Source organism: Aotus nancymaae, unplaced genomic scaffold (assembly GCF_030222135.1).
Source record: "Aotus nancymaae isolate 86718 unplaced genomic scaffold, 86718_ANA_hifiasm-v0.15.2.pri h1tg000022l_1, whole genome shotgun sequence".
NCBI classification, from domain to species: domain Eukaryota; kingdom Metazoa; phylum Chordata; class Mammalia; order Primates; family Aotidae; genus Aotus; species Aotus nancymaae.
In genome coordinates, this window is record NW_026988435.1 from 43065276 (window position 1) to 43079964 (window position 14689).

General features: G+C 40.6%; 1 protein-coding gene and 1 pseudogene across 1 annotated transcript in view; one reads left to right on the forward strand and one right to left on the reverse strand.

Moving 5' to 3' along the window:
• The window catches only part of DSCAM (DS cell adhesion molecule), a 760400-nt gene that overhangs the window by 228503 nt on the left and 517208 nt on the right, over nucleotides 1-14689 (reverse strand). The gene's annotated exons all lie outside the window — the stretch shown is intronic.
• LOC110567987 (heterogeneous nuclear ribonucleoprotein D-like) lies at nucleotides 9920-14649 on the forward strand (annotated as a pseudogene).

Consider the following 14689-nt stretch of genomic DNA (forward strand, 5'->3'; position numbering starts at 1 on the left):
CATAGAAGAAACATACCTCAAAATAAGAAAAGCCATATGTAATAAACCCCGTCCACATCATACTGAATTGAATGGGGAAAAGTTGAAGCAAGACAGTGATGCTCACTTTCACCACTTCTATTCATCATAATTCTGAAAGTCCTAGCCATTGAAATCATGAAAGAGAAGGAAATCAAGGACATCCAAATTAGAAAAGAGGAAGTAAAACTCTCTCTGTTAGAAATCCCGAAAAACTCCTCCAAAAGACTCATACATCTGATAAATGAATTCAGTAAAGTCTTAGGTTACAACATCAATGTACACAAATGAGTAGCACTGCTATACATCAACAATGACCAACCTGAGAATCAAATAAAGAACTCAATCCCAGGCTGGGTGCGGTGGCTCACACCTGTAATCCCAGAAATTCGGGAGGCCGAGGCAGGCAGATCACCTGAGGTCAGGAGTTCGAGACCAGTCTAACCATTATGGTGAAACCCCATCTATACTAAAAATATATAAAAATTAACTAGGTGTAGTGGTGGGCGTCTATAATCCCAGCCACTCAGTAGGCTGAGGCAGGAGAATCATCTGAACCCCAGGGGTAGGAGGCAGAGTTTGCAGTGAGCTGAGATTAAGCCAGTTCACTCCATTCACTCCAGCCTGGGTAACAGAGCAAAACTCCATCTCAAAAAAAAAAAAAAAAAAAAAAAAGGAAAAGGGAAAAAAAAGAACTCAATTCCCTTTATAATAGCTACAAAGAAAATAAAATATTTTTATTTATATATTTATTTATTTATATTTTATTGCACTTTAGGTTCTGGGGTCCATGTGCAGATCATGCAGGTTTGTTGCACAGGTACATACATGGCAACGTGGTTTGCTGCCTCCATCCCCGTCATCTATATCTGGCATTTTTCCCCATGTTATCCCTCCCCAACTCCCTACTCCCCACTGTCCCTCCCCAATCCCCCTCAATAGACCCCAGTGTGTGACGCTCCCCTCCCTGTGTCCATGTGTTCTCATTGTGCAATACCTGCCTATAAGTGAGAACATGCGGTGGTTGATTTTCTGCTTTTGTGTTCGTTTGCTGAGAATGATGGTTTCCAAGTTCATCCATGTCCCTACAAAGGACACGAACTCATTGTTTTTTATGGCTGGATAGTATTCTATGGTGTATATGTGCCACATTTTCCTTGTCCAGTCTATCATCGATGGGTATTTGGGTTGGTTCCAGGTCTTTGCTATTGTAAACAGTGCCGCAATGAACGTACATGTGCATGTGTCTTTTTAATAGAATGATCTGTAATCCTTTCAATATATACCCAGTAATCGGATTTCTGGGTCAAATGGAATTTCTATTTCTAGGTCTTTGAGGAATCGCCACACTGTCTTCCACAATGGTTGAACTAATTTACACTCCCACCAACAGCGTAAAAGTGTTCCTATTTCTCCACATCCTCTCCAGCATCTCTTGTCTCCAGATTTTTTAATGATTGCCATCTAATACTTTATTTTTAAAACACTTGGTAAATATACTTTACCAAGTAGGTGAAAGATCTCTATAAGTAGAACTACAAAACACTGCTGAAAGAAATTGTAGATGACACAAACAAATGGAAATACATCCCATGTTCATAGATTGAAAGAATCAGTATTGTGGAAATGACCATAATGTCCAGCAATCTGTAGATTCAATACAATTCCTATCAAAACACCAACATCATTTTTCACAAAATTAAAAAGAAACATAAAATTCATAGGGAACCAAAAAAGAGCTAGAATAGCCAAAGGAATCCTAAGCAAAAAGATTTATTCTTAGAATCACATTATCCAACTTCAAATAATACTACAAGATTATAGTAACTAAAACAACATTGTAATGACATAAAAGTAGATGCATAGACCAATGGAACAGAATGGAGAACCCAGAAATAAAGCCAAATATTTACGACCGACTGATCTTTGACAAAGCATACAAAAACATAAATTAGGGAAAGTACAACTTACTCAATAAATGGTGCTGGGAAAATTGAATAGCCAGATATAGAAGAATGAAACTGGATTCCTATCTCTTACCATATAAAAAAATTAACTCAAGGTGGATTACAGACTTAAATCTAAAACCTGAAACCATAAAAATTCTAGAAGGAAACCTAGGAAAAACTCTTTTGGAGCAAAGAATTAGGTCTAGGACCTCAGAAGGAAATGCAACAAAAACAAAGTAAATACATGGGACCTAATTAAAAAGCTTCTGCACAGCAAAATAAATAATCATCAAAGTAAAAAGACAATCTACAGAATAGAAGTAAATATTTGAAAATTTTGCATCCAACAACGTACCACTATTTGGAATCTACAAACTCAAACAAATCAGCAAAAAAATCCCAAATAATCCCATTAAATGTTGGCAAAGAATCTGAATGGATAATTTTCAAAAGAAGATACACAAATGGCCAAGAAACATGTGAAAAACTGCTCAACATCACTAATCATTAGGGAAATGCCAATTAAAACCACGATGAGATATGACCTTACCCTAGCCAGAATGACCATTAATAAAAAGTTAAAAAGCAATAGATGTTGGCATGGATGTATTGAAAAAGGAACACTTATACACTGCTTATGGGAATGCAAATTAGCACAATCTCTGTGGAAAACAGTATGGAGGTTTCTCAAATAACTAAAAGTAGATCTACTTTTAATCCAGCAATTCCACTACTGGGTATCTATCCAAAAGAAAGGAAGTCATTATATCAAAAAGATACCCGCATGTCTATGTTTATCACAGCACAATTCACAATTGCAAGGATATGGAATCAACCTAAGTGTCCATCAGATGATGAAGACTATATATATATATATATGCATACACACACACACCATGGAGTACTACTGAGCCATAAAAATAATGAAATAATGTCTTTGGCAGCAACATTATTCTAAGCAACATTATTCTAACTTATTTCATAATTCCTGAAGTAATTCAGGAATTGACAAATCAAATAATGCATGTTCTCATTTATAAGTGGGAGCTAAGCTTTGGGCACACAAAGGCATACAGAGCGCTATAATGGACACAGGAGACTCAGAAGTGGGAAGAGTGGGAGGGAGGTGTGGGAATAGAAAACTACATATTGAGTACAATGCACACTACTCAGATGATGGGTCCATTAAAATCCTGGACTTTACCACTATACAATTCATCTATGTCACCAAAGCCACTTGTATTCCTAAAGCTGTTGAAATAGAAAAAATTAAAAAATAAAAAAACAAGTAACAGGTAAGGGGAAAGGTTACAGGTGGAGGGTTGGAGGGAGAGGCAGATCTTTCCTTTTCATAACCTTAACATATTATGAAGATACGATTTATTTAAATCACCTGATGCTTGTGTGGACATTAAAAAAATCAATGCGAATGTATACACGAGCATTTGGGATATGAAGCATCTACTGAATCAAACCTTTAATTTATTCTTTGGCAAGGCACTCTGCTGTCAAAATATCCTATCATTTAACCCTCATAACTCCATTTTGCAGTTGAGGAACATGAAACTCGGAAGAGCTCAAAAACGTTGCCCAAGTTTACATAACTAAGAAGTGGACCTGGGATTTGAAACCAGATTATCTGACTTCAAAGTTAAAACTGTTAACAATGGTCACACAATCCCATTAGAAGTTGCTAAACATTCTGGAATTATTTTTTTGTTATAGCTTTATCTAAGTATAATTCACATAGCATAAAATTTGTGTTTTTTAAAATTATACTTCAAGTTCTGGTATACATGTGGAGAACATGCAGGTTACATACATGTACTAAGATGGTTTGCTGCACCCATCAACCCATCATCTACATTAGGTATTTCTCCTAATGCTGTCCCTCCCCTAGCCCCTCCACCGCTGACAGACCCCAGTGTGTGATGTTCCCCTACTTGTGTCCATGTGTTCTCATTGTTCAACTCCCACTTATGAGTAAGAACATGTGGTGTTTGGGTCAAGATGGATTAAAGACTTAAACGTAAGACCTAAAACCATAAAAACCCTATAAGAAAACCTAGGCAATACCATTCAGGACACAGGCACGGGCAAAGACTTCATGACTAGAACACCAAAAGCAATGGCAACGAAAGCCAGAATGGACAAATGGGACCTAAGTAAACTAAAGAGCGTCTGCACAGCAAGAGAAACTATCATCAGAGTGAGCTGGCAACCTACAGAATGGGAGAAAATATTTGCAATCCATCTGACAAAGGGCTAATCCAGGATCTACAAAGAACTTAAACAAATTTACAAGAGAAAATTTGTGTTCTTATGCTTACTAGAGCTCAGTGGTTTTCAGTATATTCACAGAGTTGTACGACTATTACCAATATCTAACTCCAGAACATTTTGATCACCCCAAATGGAACCTTATACTCATTGGGCTTTGTAAATATTAAAGCATTCTGTGTGTCAGAAAATGAAAGGCCAGTCTGGAGAATGGGAGAAAATATTTGTAAATCACATATCTGATAGGGAACTTACATCCAAAACTCTTACAATTCAACAATGAAAAAATAAATAAACTGTTTAAAAAATGGACAAAGGATTTGGAAAGAGATTTATCTAAAGAAGATATCTCAATGTTCATTGGCAATGGCTATCATTGCCCCTCCTCCCAGTTCCTGGCAAACACTAATCTACTTTCTATGAATTTTCCTATTTGGAGCATTTCATATAAATTGAATCAAATAATACATGGTCATTTGTACACAGCTTTTTTCACTTAGCAGAATGTTTTCAAGGTTCATCTATGTTGTAGCACGTATCACTACTGCATTTATTTGAATGACTGAATAATATTCCATTAAAGGACATACGACATTCTGTTATCCATTCACTAGTTGATGGGCACTTGGGTCATTTCCACTTTTTAGCAATTATGGATAATGTACCTATAAATATTCATGTACACGTTTGTGTGTGGACAAATTTCTCTTAGGTATGTACCTAAGAGCAGAATTTCCGGGTCATATGGCAACTCTATGTTTAAGTTTTTGAGAAATGGTCAAATTGCTGTTCAAGTGGCTGCCCCATTTTCTATTCCCATCTGCAAGGTATGAGGGTCCCAATTTCTCCACAACCTTTTCAATAATGGCTGTGTTTTTAAAGCTATTTTAGCCATCCTAGTGAGTGTGAAGTGGTATCTCATTGTGGTTTTGATTTGTAGTTTCCTTATGACTAATGATGTTGTGCATCTTTCACCACTGGGATACCTTCTTTAGATAAATGTCTTTCCAAATCCTTTGTCCATTTTTTAAACTGTGCTGCTTGTTTTTTCACTGGTGGGTTGTAAGAGTTCTGGATATATGTTCCCTATCAGATATGTGATTTACAAATATTTTCTCCCATTCTCCAGATTGTCCTTTCATTTTCTTGATCCACAGAATGCTTTAATATTTACTAAGTCCAAATCATGCATTTTCCCCTTTGTAGCATATGCCTTTGGTGCCATAGCAAGGAAACCATGCCTAACTCACGGACACAAAGATTTCCTCTAATAACTTCTTCTAAAGGTTATATAGTTTTAGCTCAAATTTAGGTATACAATTTGTTTTTGGTTAATATTTGTAAATGGTGTGAGGAGGGACCCAACTTCATTCCTTCATCCCAGGAAATTTGTATTTCTACATTTATTCATTTAAGCCCTGTAACAGTACTCTGAGGTAATTTGAGAATTAAAAATCAAAGGCACAGAGAGATGAATTGCTCATGGTACACAGCTAATATTTGGCAGAACTAACCAAGTTTTACTTTAGCACCCATCTTCTAAAATATCTCACCCTAAAACAAAATTGACCTTTCAAAAAATAAAGACTGGATGGGCTGTTCAACAAATTATGTTAGAACAACAGATTAACCATTTAAAGATATTAGCTCCTGCTCATAATTTGGCAAAGATACTAGTTCCTACTCATAATTTCCATCACAATAAATTCCATAAGCATTAAGGAGTTAAATGACAAATATAGAACATTTGTACTCTTGGGAGACATAATTATTTTGTATGCATGTTATGAAAAAGCTGTTATGTTTAGGTACATAACAATTTTTAACCTGTAGATCAAACACTATAAAGTAGAATGAAATGTTTCATACTTGCTGTAATGGCAGACAGTTTGGATAGACTAATCTTTCCACATACGGTTAAGCCTCAACGACAGGAATGCATTCTAAGAAGTGGTGTTAGGCAATTTCGTCCTTGTGTGAACATTATAGCGGGTACTTACACAAACATGGGATAGCTTGCTACACACTGAGGCTCTATGGTACAGCCTATAGTTCCTAGGCTACAAGCCTGTATAGCATCTACCGTACCAAATACTGTAGGGCAATTGTAACACAAAGATGAACACCTGTAACACAAAGGTAAGCTTACGCCTGTAATCCCAACACTTTGGGAGGCCGAGGCGAGCAGATCACTTGATGTCAGGCATTCGAGACCAGCCTGGCCAACATGGTGAAACCTCATCTCTACTAAAAATACAGAAATTAGCTGGGTCTGGTGGTGGGCATCTGTAATCCCAGCTACTTGGGAGGCTGAGGCAGGAGAATCGCTTGAACCTGGGAGGCAGATGTTGCAGTGAGCTGAGATTGCGCCATTGCACTCCAGCCTAGGCAACAAGAAACTCCTTCTTAAAAAAAAAAAAAAAATCTGGATTATATGTGTCTATGTATACTGTATGTGTATACATACAAACATATGCACACGCACATGCACAAATATACACAAATACACACAAATACACACACACACATATATATACATTCCAAGCAAATGGGGTTCTTTCTCCTCCACAGACATAACAGATTTCTCCCTTCAGCCTTTGCCCATGCTATTCCATTTGCCTGCAATGCTTTCTCCAAGATGTATGCACACCTTGATTTCTTATGTCACTCTATCCTTTGCCAGGCATTATGTTATACACCCATCTGCATGTCTTTCTTCTCAAGGGAATATGTGCTGCGTGACGGTGAACTAATACTTGGTCTTGGTCAGAGTGTGCAGGGTGTAGAGCAATTCTTGACAATAGGGGGTGCTCAGTGAACTCTGCTGATGGGCAAGTGGGTGGCTCTGGCCAGGGGCAGCCAAAAGACAGGAGGAGACTCCAAGGGAGCTAAGCAGTGACCCCACAGCCAAGGACCAAATGGGAGGGCAGCCGTCTCGGCAGATGCCAGCGTGGAGGATAATGGCTGACTGAGAGCGTGGAGCATTGATGCCTCTGGCCACAGGGGAAGGCCAAGGTACAGGGAGGACCTTAAATCAACGGAAAAACATTGAGATAGCTGCAATTACCCCAAAGTAGAAAAAATAAGTTTTAGTTGCCTGGTAGAAGGGCGCCTCAAAAATGAAGAGGAGGAGAGGCAGGAGGAGGAGGAGGAGAACAATAAAAGGGAAAAATGAGATTTTTGCTGTCTCCAGTAATTTTTTAAAAGGCTTATCCTTCTCCCTCACCAGGTAATGACCTCCCTGCTCTGAGCCACCAGATGTGCCCAGGTCCGAGTACTGCCATCCACCTTAACTGTCCTCCCATGGAGCTGCTCTGTCCCAGCCCGAGGCATGAACTGCAGATTCCTACAGCTTCTCAATCCAGATCAAATTCCTTATTCTTTCAGAGCTGTTTATTTCAGCATGATTACCGAGGGGAGCACTGTGGCTGAGTTGCACTCCATGAATTGGCGATGCTGCTGTCTCCTTACCTGATTAGTCTGGATGCCTCCAACTGCAAATGTGAAAACCCTGACCCTTTTTGGCCTAGACAGCAAAAGCAATAAAGTCCCAGGTCATCTCATGTACTGCCAGGCATTATGGGGTCAAGAATTAAATGAGACAAACCTCTCTTGCAGAGTGCCATATTAAGAATACGGACATCTTTTCCAGAAACTCCTAGGAAGATCTGTTTTTACATTTCATTGCTCAAATCCTGGTTGCTGCCCATCCTTAAATCAAAGGGAGCTGCTGCCTTTGATGGGTTCTGGCCAGGGCTCATACCCGGTGGCTTTGATGGATTTGGACTCTCCTGCTTAGGCAGGTGATCTGGCTTATGGAAGGCTTCCCTCCAACACAAGACCACAAAAGAGTTCTGATGTCACTGAGTGTACAGTGTCCTGGGCCTGCTGTAATGAAGTTCCACAAACTTGGGCACTTAAACAACAGCAATTGATTCTCACACCTTTCTGGGAGCCAGACGTTCAGCATGAAAGTTCAGGCAGGGCTGGAGTCCCTCTGAAGCTTCTATGGGAGACCTCTTCCTTACCTTGCCCAGTGTCTCTTAGCCTGTGGCAGCATAACTCCAATCTCTGTCTCTGTCTCTGCCCACCCACGTTTTCACCATCTGTGTCTGCATCCAGATTCTCTTCTTTTTATAAGGACACCAGTCATATTGGATGAGGGATTCGGCCTACTTCAGTAGAACCTCATCTTAACTGATTATATCTGCAAGGTTTAAGGACACTATTTCCAAATATGGTCACATTCTAAGGTACTAGAGGTTAGGTATTCAACCTATAAATCTAGGGTGTGGATGGGAAATAATTCAACTTTTAACACAGAGAAAGGAGGGAAATTGAAATTGGAGCAGGGAACAAATTGCATCTGCTATATTAACCCTCCTGCTTTACAAATTCCTTGTTTACCCCAGAGAATCTTTAGCTGGTGGAATTTCAGACTGACTTGGGAAGTGAAATGTGTATGTTTGCGTGGAGCTCAGGACACCCTACAAAGGGCGTGGCAGCTGCTGAGGGGCTTCCTTCACTGAGTGACATCCCGTCCACCACACTTACTTTTCGCAGATTCCTCCCATTTTCTGCTTCTGCCTCCAGAAATTTATTCTCAAACAGTTCTGAGGGGCAGTAGTGCAAAATCGAAGCACTGGTACAGCTGCAGTCCCTCTCAAGCTCCTGCGGGAGACCCCTTCCTTGGAAAACTCCCAGCCAAGTTGCAGACATATCTGGCAACTGGACTTGAGAGGGAGGCAGGAGGCATCTGAGCGTTGCATATGTGCAGGATGAATTGTTGGGGGTGGTGCTGGAGGGCTGGTGACTGTGAATTTAGTAAAATGCATAAGCTGGGAGATTTTAAATCTGGGACACCTCATATTCTATTTCAGGCACTAATTTGTCATGTCTGGGAAGGCCTTACACTATCATTCAGAAATGATGATTGATACGGTTTGGATCTGTGTTCCTACGCAAATCTCATGTTTGATTGTAAATCCAGTGTGGGAGGAGGGGCCTGGTGGGAGGTGATTGGATCAATGGCCTGTCTGAGTGATCATAAGAAGCCTGGAAAACATACAGGGTTGATTGAAGGTGGCCAAAGCTTCACCTTGCGGGGCAGCTTGGGCTTGTGGTGCTTCCTCCTCCAAGAAGTATCTCAGAGCAATGCTACAGGGACTGGAGATTTCTATTTAGCTAACTAGGGGTTAAAGATTTGTGGGTCCTTATGGCAGTGGGTGAGGGCAGAAAGTAAAAGAGGTTGACTGGATTATCCAGGCATAGATACGGATTCTTTTGACAGGAAAGGAGATCGGTTATTATATGTCAAACCCAACATATCCACCCTGGCAATGACAGGGCTTGAGAGTGGCTTGAGGTCAAATCACAACATGGAGATCTGCCCAGAAATAGCCAAGACCCTGCGGACCGTCAGAGCTGAGTGAGTTGGCACATGCACTTGCATTCTGACAGTCAGAGATCTGCTGGGCATCATAACCCACAGACCTGCCTGGATTCAGCATGGAGGAGGGAGACCACATTACCTAGGCTGGACTGGAGCCCCACGGGTTGACTATGGGAGCTGTTCATTAGATTCCAAGAGTAACTGACTCTCCAGGGAAGCGCCTGCCCCTGATTGATAAGCAGTGGTCTGTTGTGCCGCATGCGGGGATCAGAAAGGACCGATGCAGAGCAGCCCACAAAAGAAGAGCTGCTGGTTCACCATGGGCCACAGGTTCACACTGAAACCAGTGTTCCTGGAAACACGAGGCTTCGGATCAGCCAGTGGGAGAAAGTTGGGAGCGGGGAGGATATAATTTGGGCACCTGAGGCAAACCTTAGGGATGGCTATCATTTAAGATATTCAGTGGTTTTTTAGAGCTGTGAAAGGAAATTAAATTTTGGGACCCCTCCAAACTCGTTTAGCCAAAGAGAAAAGTCAAGATGGGAACTGGGTCACGCAAGCTTGCCTCCATCTTTTAGTTCCTAAGTAAGATGGCTACTGCAAGAAGAAAAGCTACATGCCTCCCTAATATTTGCTCACAAGGAAATTCCTGGTGAGTTGTTAAAACTTCACTATGGCAATGCAAATTGATAGCTTATCTTTACAGGTGCAGTCACCTTGCCCACCAGACATAAATGTGTAACTGATTGTTCCCCTACCTCATTTTGTCTGTGTTATCTTATGTGAAATGCACATTTCCCACATTTTTCCTCTACCCCTTTTGTTTATGTGAAAACTGTGTACTTCTCAATATCCCGCCCTTTCCCCTTCAAATTTGGAGCCCTCAAAATCATACTCTGAGAAAAGAATAGACCTATCTCCAGGGTGAGTCCTTAACTTTGGCAAATAAATATCCTAAAATGATTGAGACTTGTCTCCTTGTCTCATTATTTTCCTCGATTGACAGAGCTTTTCTTTTCTTTTTCTTTCTTTTTTTTTTTTTTGCATAAAGGCATTCCCTGGGTGCCAAGCAGTCTCTGGTTGGGGGAAGAGGCACATGTGTGGCATAGTTTCTGCAGCCCTGATCCGCCTGGAGCATAGGGTAGGATGTCATCATAAGAGGCCAAATTTGATTGCAAGCAGAGCCTACTCCCTCTGCCTTTTGTGCCAAGGCTCCTAATTGTTACCTCACATGATAATGATTTCGAGTAAAACATAAACCAGAATTGCCATGACAGTGTAGACTCAGAGGCAGGAAGCCCAACGGAGCTGGAAAGATTCTCGTGCAGTAACCTTCTGTCCCATGGATTGCTTTCCATGGCAATTCCATACATGCTTGCCTGCTTTCCTCTTTGCTTGTGGCCTCCTTATGCTTGAGTTAACAACAACAAAAAGAAGTATGTTTGTGTGTGTGTGTGTGTGTTTATGTGTGTGCATGTGGTGGGTGTTTATTGTTAAAAGGCTTTATTTTTGGAGTCATGTTTCTTGAAAGCAGTAAGAAAACTTCCCATATAGGAGACTCATCCATGCAGGTTCCCAGGATCCCACAGTGAGCCCCGAGAAGCAGGTCCCATCAGGAGAGTTGGGGTCTTTAAATTATGTTTATAGCCAGCACCAGCCATCCTGGGAGTCCAGACTTCCTGCAGGAGCAGCTGTCTTACTTTCCTGACGTCATCTGATTAGACAATGAGGCCTCCCCTATTGAATTTAGAAATATTTGCAGCCCATTTTTTTTAATGAGTTATAGAAAGGGAAGAGTACTTAATGTGTTTATTTAGACCACTAAACTCTCCTTTATATTTATTTTTTTCAGTTTGAGATCCTCAAACATTTTACTGACTTTTCTTAAACAACCAGGGTTAGGAAAAAGACATTGGCCATTAGAGTTTCTAAAGACACTACTCCAGGCCTGAGCTTTGGGTAAGTATTACACAAGAATGAAAACACCCCCCATGGGCCATGGAAGTCCTTGTTTTTTTTCCCCTGTTTCCCAGGCTCTGGCCTTTTAATTTTGTTTTTTTCAGAATCACTTTCTGGAAATGTGCCTATGCACAGCGACATCAATATATGTTTTCTCTTTCTTTCCATCCAAAGAATCACTCACTCTATGTATGTATTAGAACACTTATTTAAAGTATCTTATATCTTACAACATGTTTTCACATGCATTTTCTTGTTTAATTTTCATGCTAACTCTATGAAGATGGCATAGTTCTTATATTGCATAGGCTCAGACAAACAGTTATGGAGAGGTGCATTTACCTTATTTAAATGCAGCTCTCCATGGCTAGTTTCTATTAGTTTAAGAATCTAAAATTTGGCCAACTCCATCATCTCTCTTTCAAGTGTGCTCACTTTAAATGTTCTCCTCTCCCATGTCCTCCATGTACTTCAGAACATTCAAACAGAGAGTTACTCTTGCCTGGTGCCTTTCAGTTTCTTGTGTCTGCTTTCTCTGCCTCCTCTCCCGGAACACCCTTTCTAGCCTCAACAGTCCTGCCCTTTGAAGGCTTGTGTGTCTTTAAGACTGAACTCAGATGCTGTATCTTTTCATTCTGTAGTTTCTTAGTCAACTGGGGCTTCTGTAACAAAGTGCCACACAAACTGGGGCTTATCAACAACAGAAATGTATTTCTCACTGTTCTAAGGCTGGAAGTCTGAGATTGGGTTGCCAACAGGGGCAGGTTCTAGTATTCTCTTCCAGGTTGCCACCTGCTTGTATATCCGCGCGAGGCAGAAAGAGAGAGCAGGAGAGCTCTCTAGGGTCCCTTCTGTAAGGACACTAATTCCATCCCTGAGGGCTCCCTGCTTGTGACACAATCACTTCTCAAAGGCCTCAGCTTCTAATATCATCACATTGGGGGTAAGTTTTCAACATATGGACTTTGAAGGGACACAGACATTCAGTTCCTTGCACATGGCCACTGATTCTACAAACAGAAGCAAATCACACCCTCTTCCATGCACCCTGGTGTTCTGGGCTCTGTTCCACCAGTTGTGTATTCTGCAATTGGACATATACACACCCAATTATCCCCAGAGAGCAAAAACTCCCAGAGGGCAGGGGCCAGCTCATCCCCTTAGTCCTTCCCGATGCTGCACAATTACCACAGACTACAGAGATCTGGAGAGAGGACACATGGGGGCACCTTCTACTCTTTAAGCCTATTTTCCATGAAGCTTTCCTTAATTCCCTCAAGCCAACATTTCCATCCTCTTCTGAAAGTCACAGACGTGATCCATGTGACTCTTCACCCTGTATTATAATCAGTGGCCTCTATCTTTTTCCTTTTATCTCCCCTTCCAAAACATGAGGCCTGTCATTCGTGAGGGTAAGATCTGTAGTTGATTGTACTTTCAGCCTTCATAGGGTCTCATATATATTAGATCCAAGATACGTGTTTATGGACTAGAAAATTGTCTTATACATTTAAAACCTATTAAAATAACTGCAAAATACACTTTTTCCATTGGAGAGAGATGGAACAATTCTGGTCAACATTGCTCCTCAGATTTTGGGTTTCCATGCTATTTCATCAATTTATAACTTTTAAAAATTACCATTTCAGCTCTTAAAAGGATACAACAATTTGTTATCAAATTCTTACAAATCAGTTCCTCCAGAGTATATGATTTAAAAGTTGAAAACTTGGTATTGAGTATATGCAAAATACATTTCAAAACAACCCCATTTCAGAATTATAATCCATTTCACAATATAAAAGTTTAATAAATAAACACTTAGATGTTTTGTTATTCTGTTGGAAATAGTGGAATAACTAAAATAAACTCTTAGTGAGTTACAATGGATATTTGTCTGTTTAGCTAGCCTTTCAATATCATACACACACAAATATATACAGCCCAGTGAATGTTACTTTTAAATCCTATCCTTCTAATAAATCTTACGGTAGACACTTTTCCAAACTATCCATAGCAGAATTAAAGTTAAAAAAGAAAAAAGAGGAAATTCAACGGCCAGGCATGGTGGCTCATGCCTGTAATCCCAGTGCTTTGGGAGGCCAAGAGGGGCTGATCACTTGAGGAAAGGAGTTTGAGACCAGCCTGGGCAATAAAGTGAGACACTCATGTTTACAAAAAATTAAAAAAAAATAGTTGGGCTCAGTGGCAGACACTGGCAGTCTTAGCTACTAGGAAAGCAGAGGTGGAGAATCCCTTGAGCTCAGGAGTTCGAGGGTGCAGTGAGCTTTGAAGGCACGACTGCACTCCAGCCTGGGCAACAGAGTGAGCCTCTGCCTCAAAAAAAAAAAAAAAAAAAAAAAAAAAAAAATGTGAAGGATTTGGCTTTGTGCTTTTCAAAGATGCTGCTAGTGTTGATAAGGTTTTGGAACTGAAAGAACACAAACTGGATGGCAAATCGATAGATCCCCAAAGGGCCAAAGCTTTATAAGGGAAAGAACCCCCCAAAAAGGTTTGTGTGGGTGGATTGAGCCAGGAGACTTCTGAAGAACAAATTAAAGAATATTTTGGAGCCTTTGGAGAGATTGAAAACATTGAACTTCCCATGGATACAAAAACAAATGAAAGAAGGGGATTTTGTTTTACCACATATACCTATGAAGAGCCAGCCAAAACATTGTTAGAAAGCAGATACCATCAAATTGGTTCTGGGAAGTGTGAAATCAAAGTTGCACAACCCAAAGAGGATACAAGCAGCAACGCAACAACAAGAAGGTGGCAGTGGTGCTGCAGCTGGTGGACGAGGTGGTACGAGGGGTGGTGGCCGAGGTCACCGAACCAGGTATTTAATAACTATCATGATCAAGGATATGGAAAATACAATAGTGCCTATGGTGGTGATCAAAACTATAGTGGCTGTGGTGGATATGATTACCCTGAGTATAACTATGGGAACCACGGACATGGACAGGGATACAGTGGCCAACAGAGCACTAACGGCAAGGCATCTCGAGGGGTGGCGATCACCAAAACAATTACCAGCCATACTAAAGGAGAACACTGGACAAAAGAGGAGGAGATGTTAAAGTCA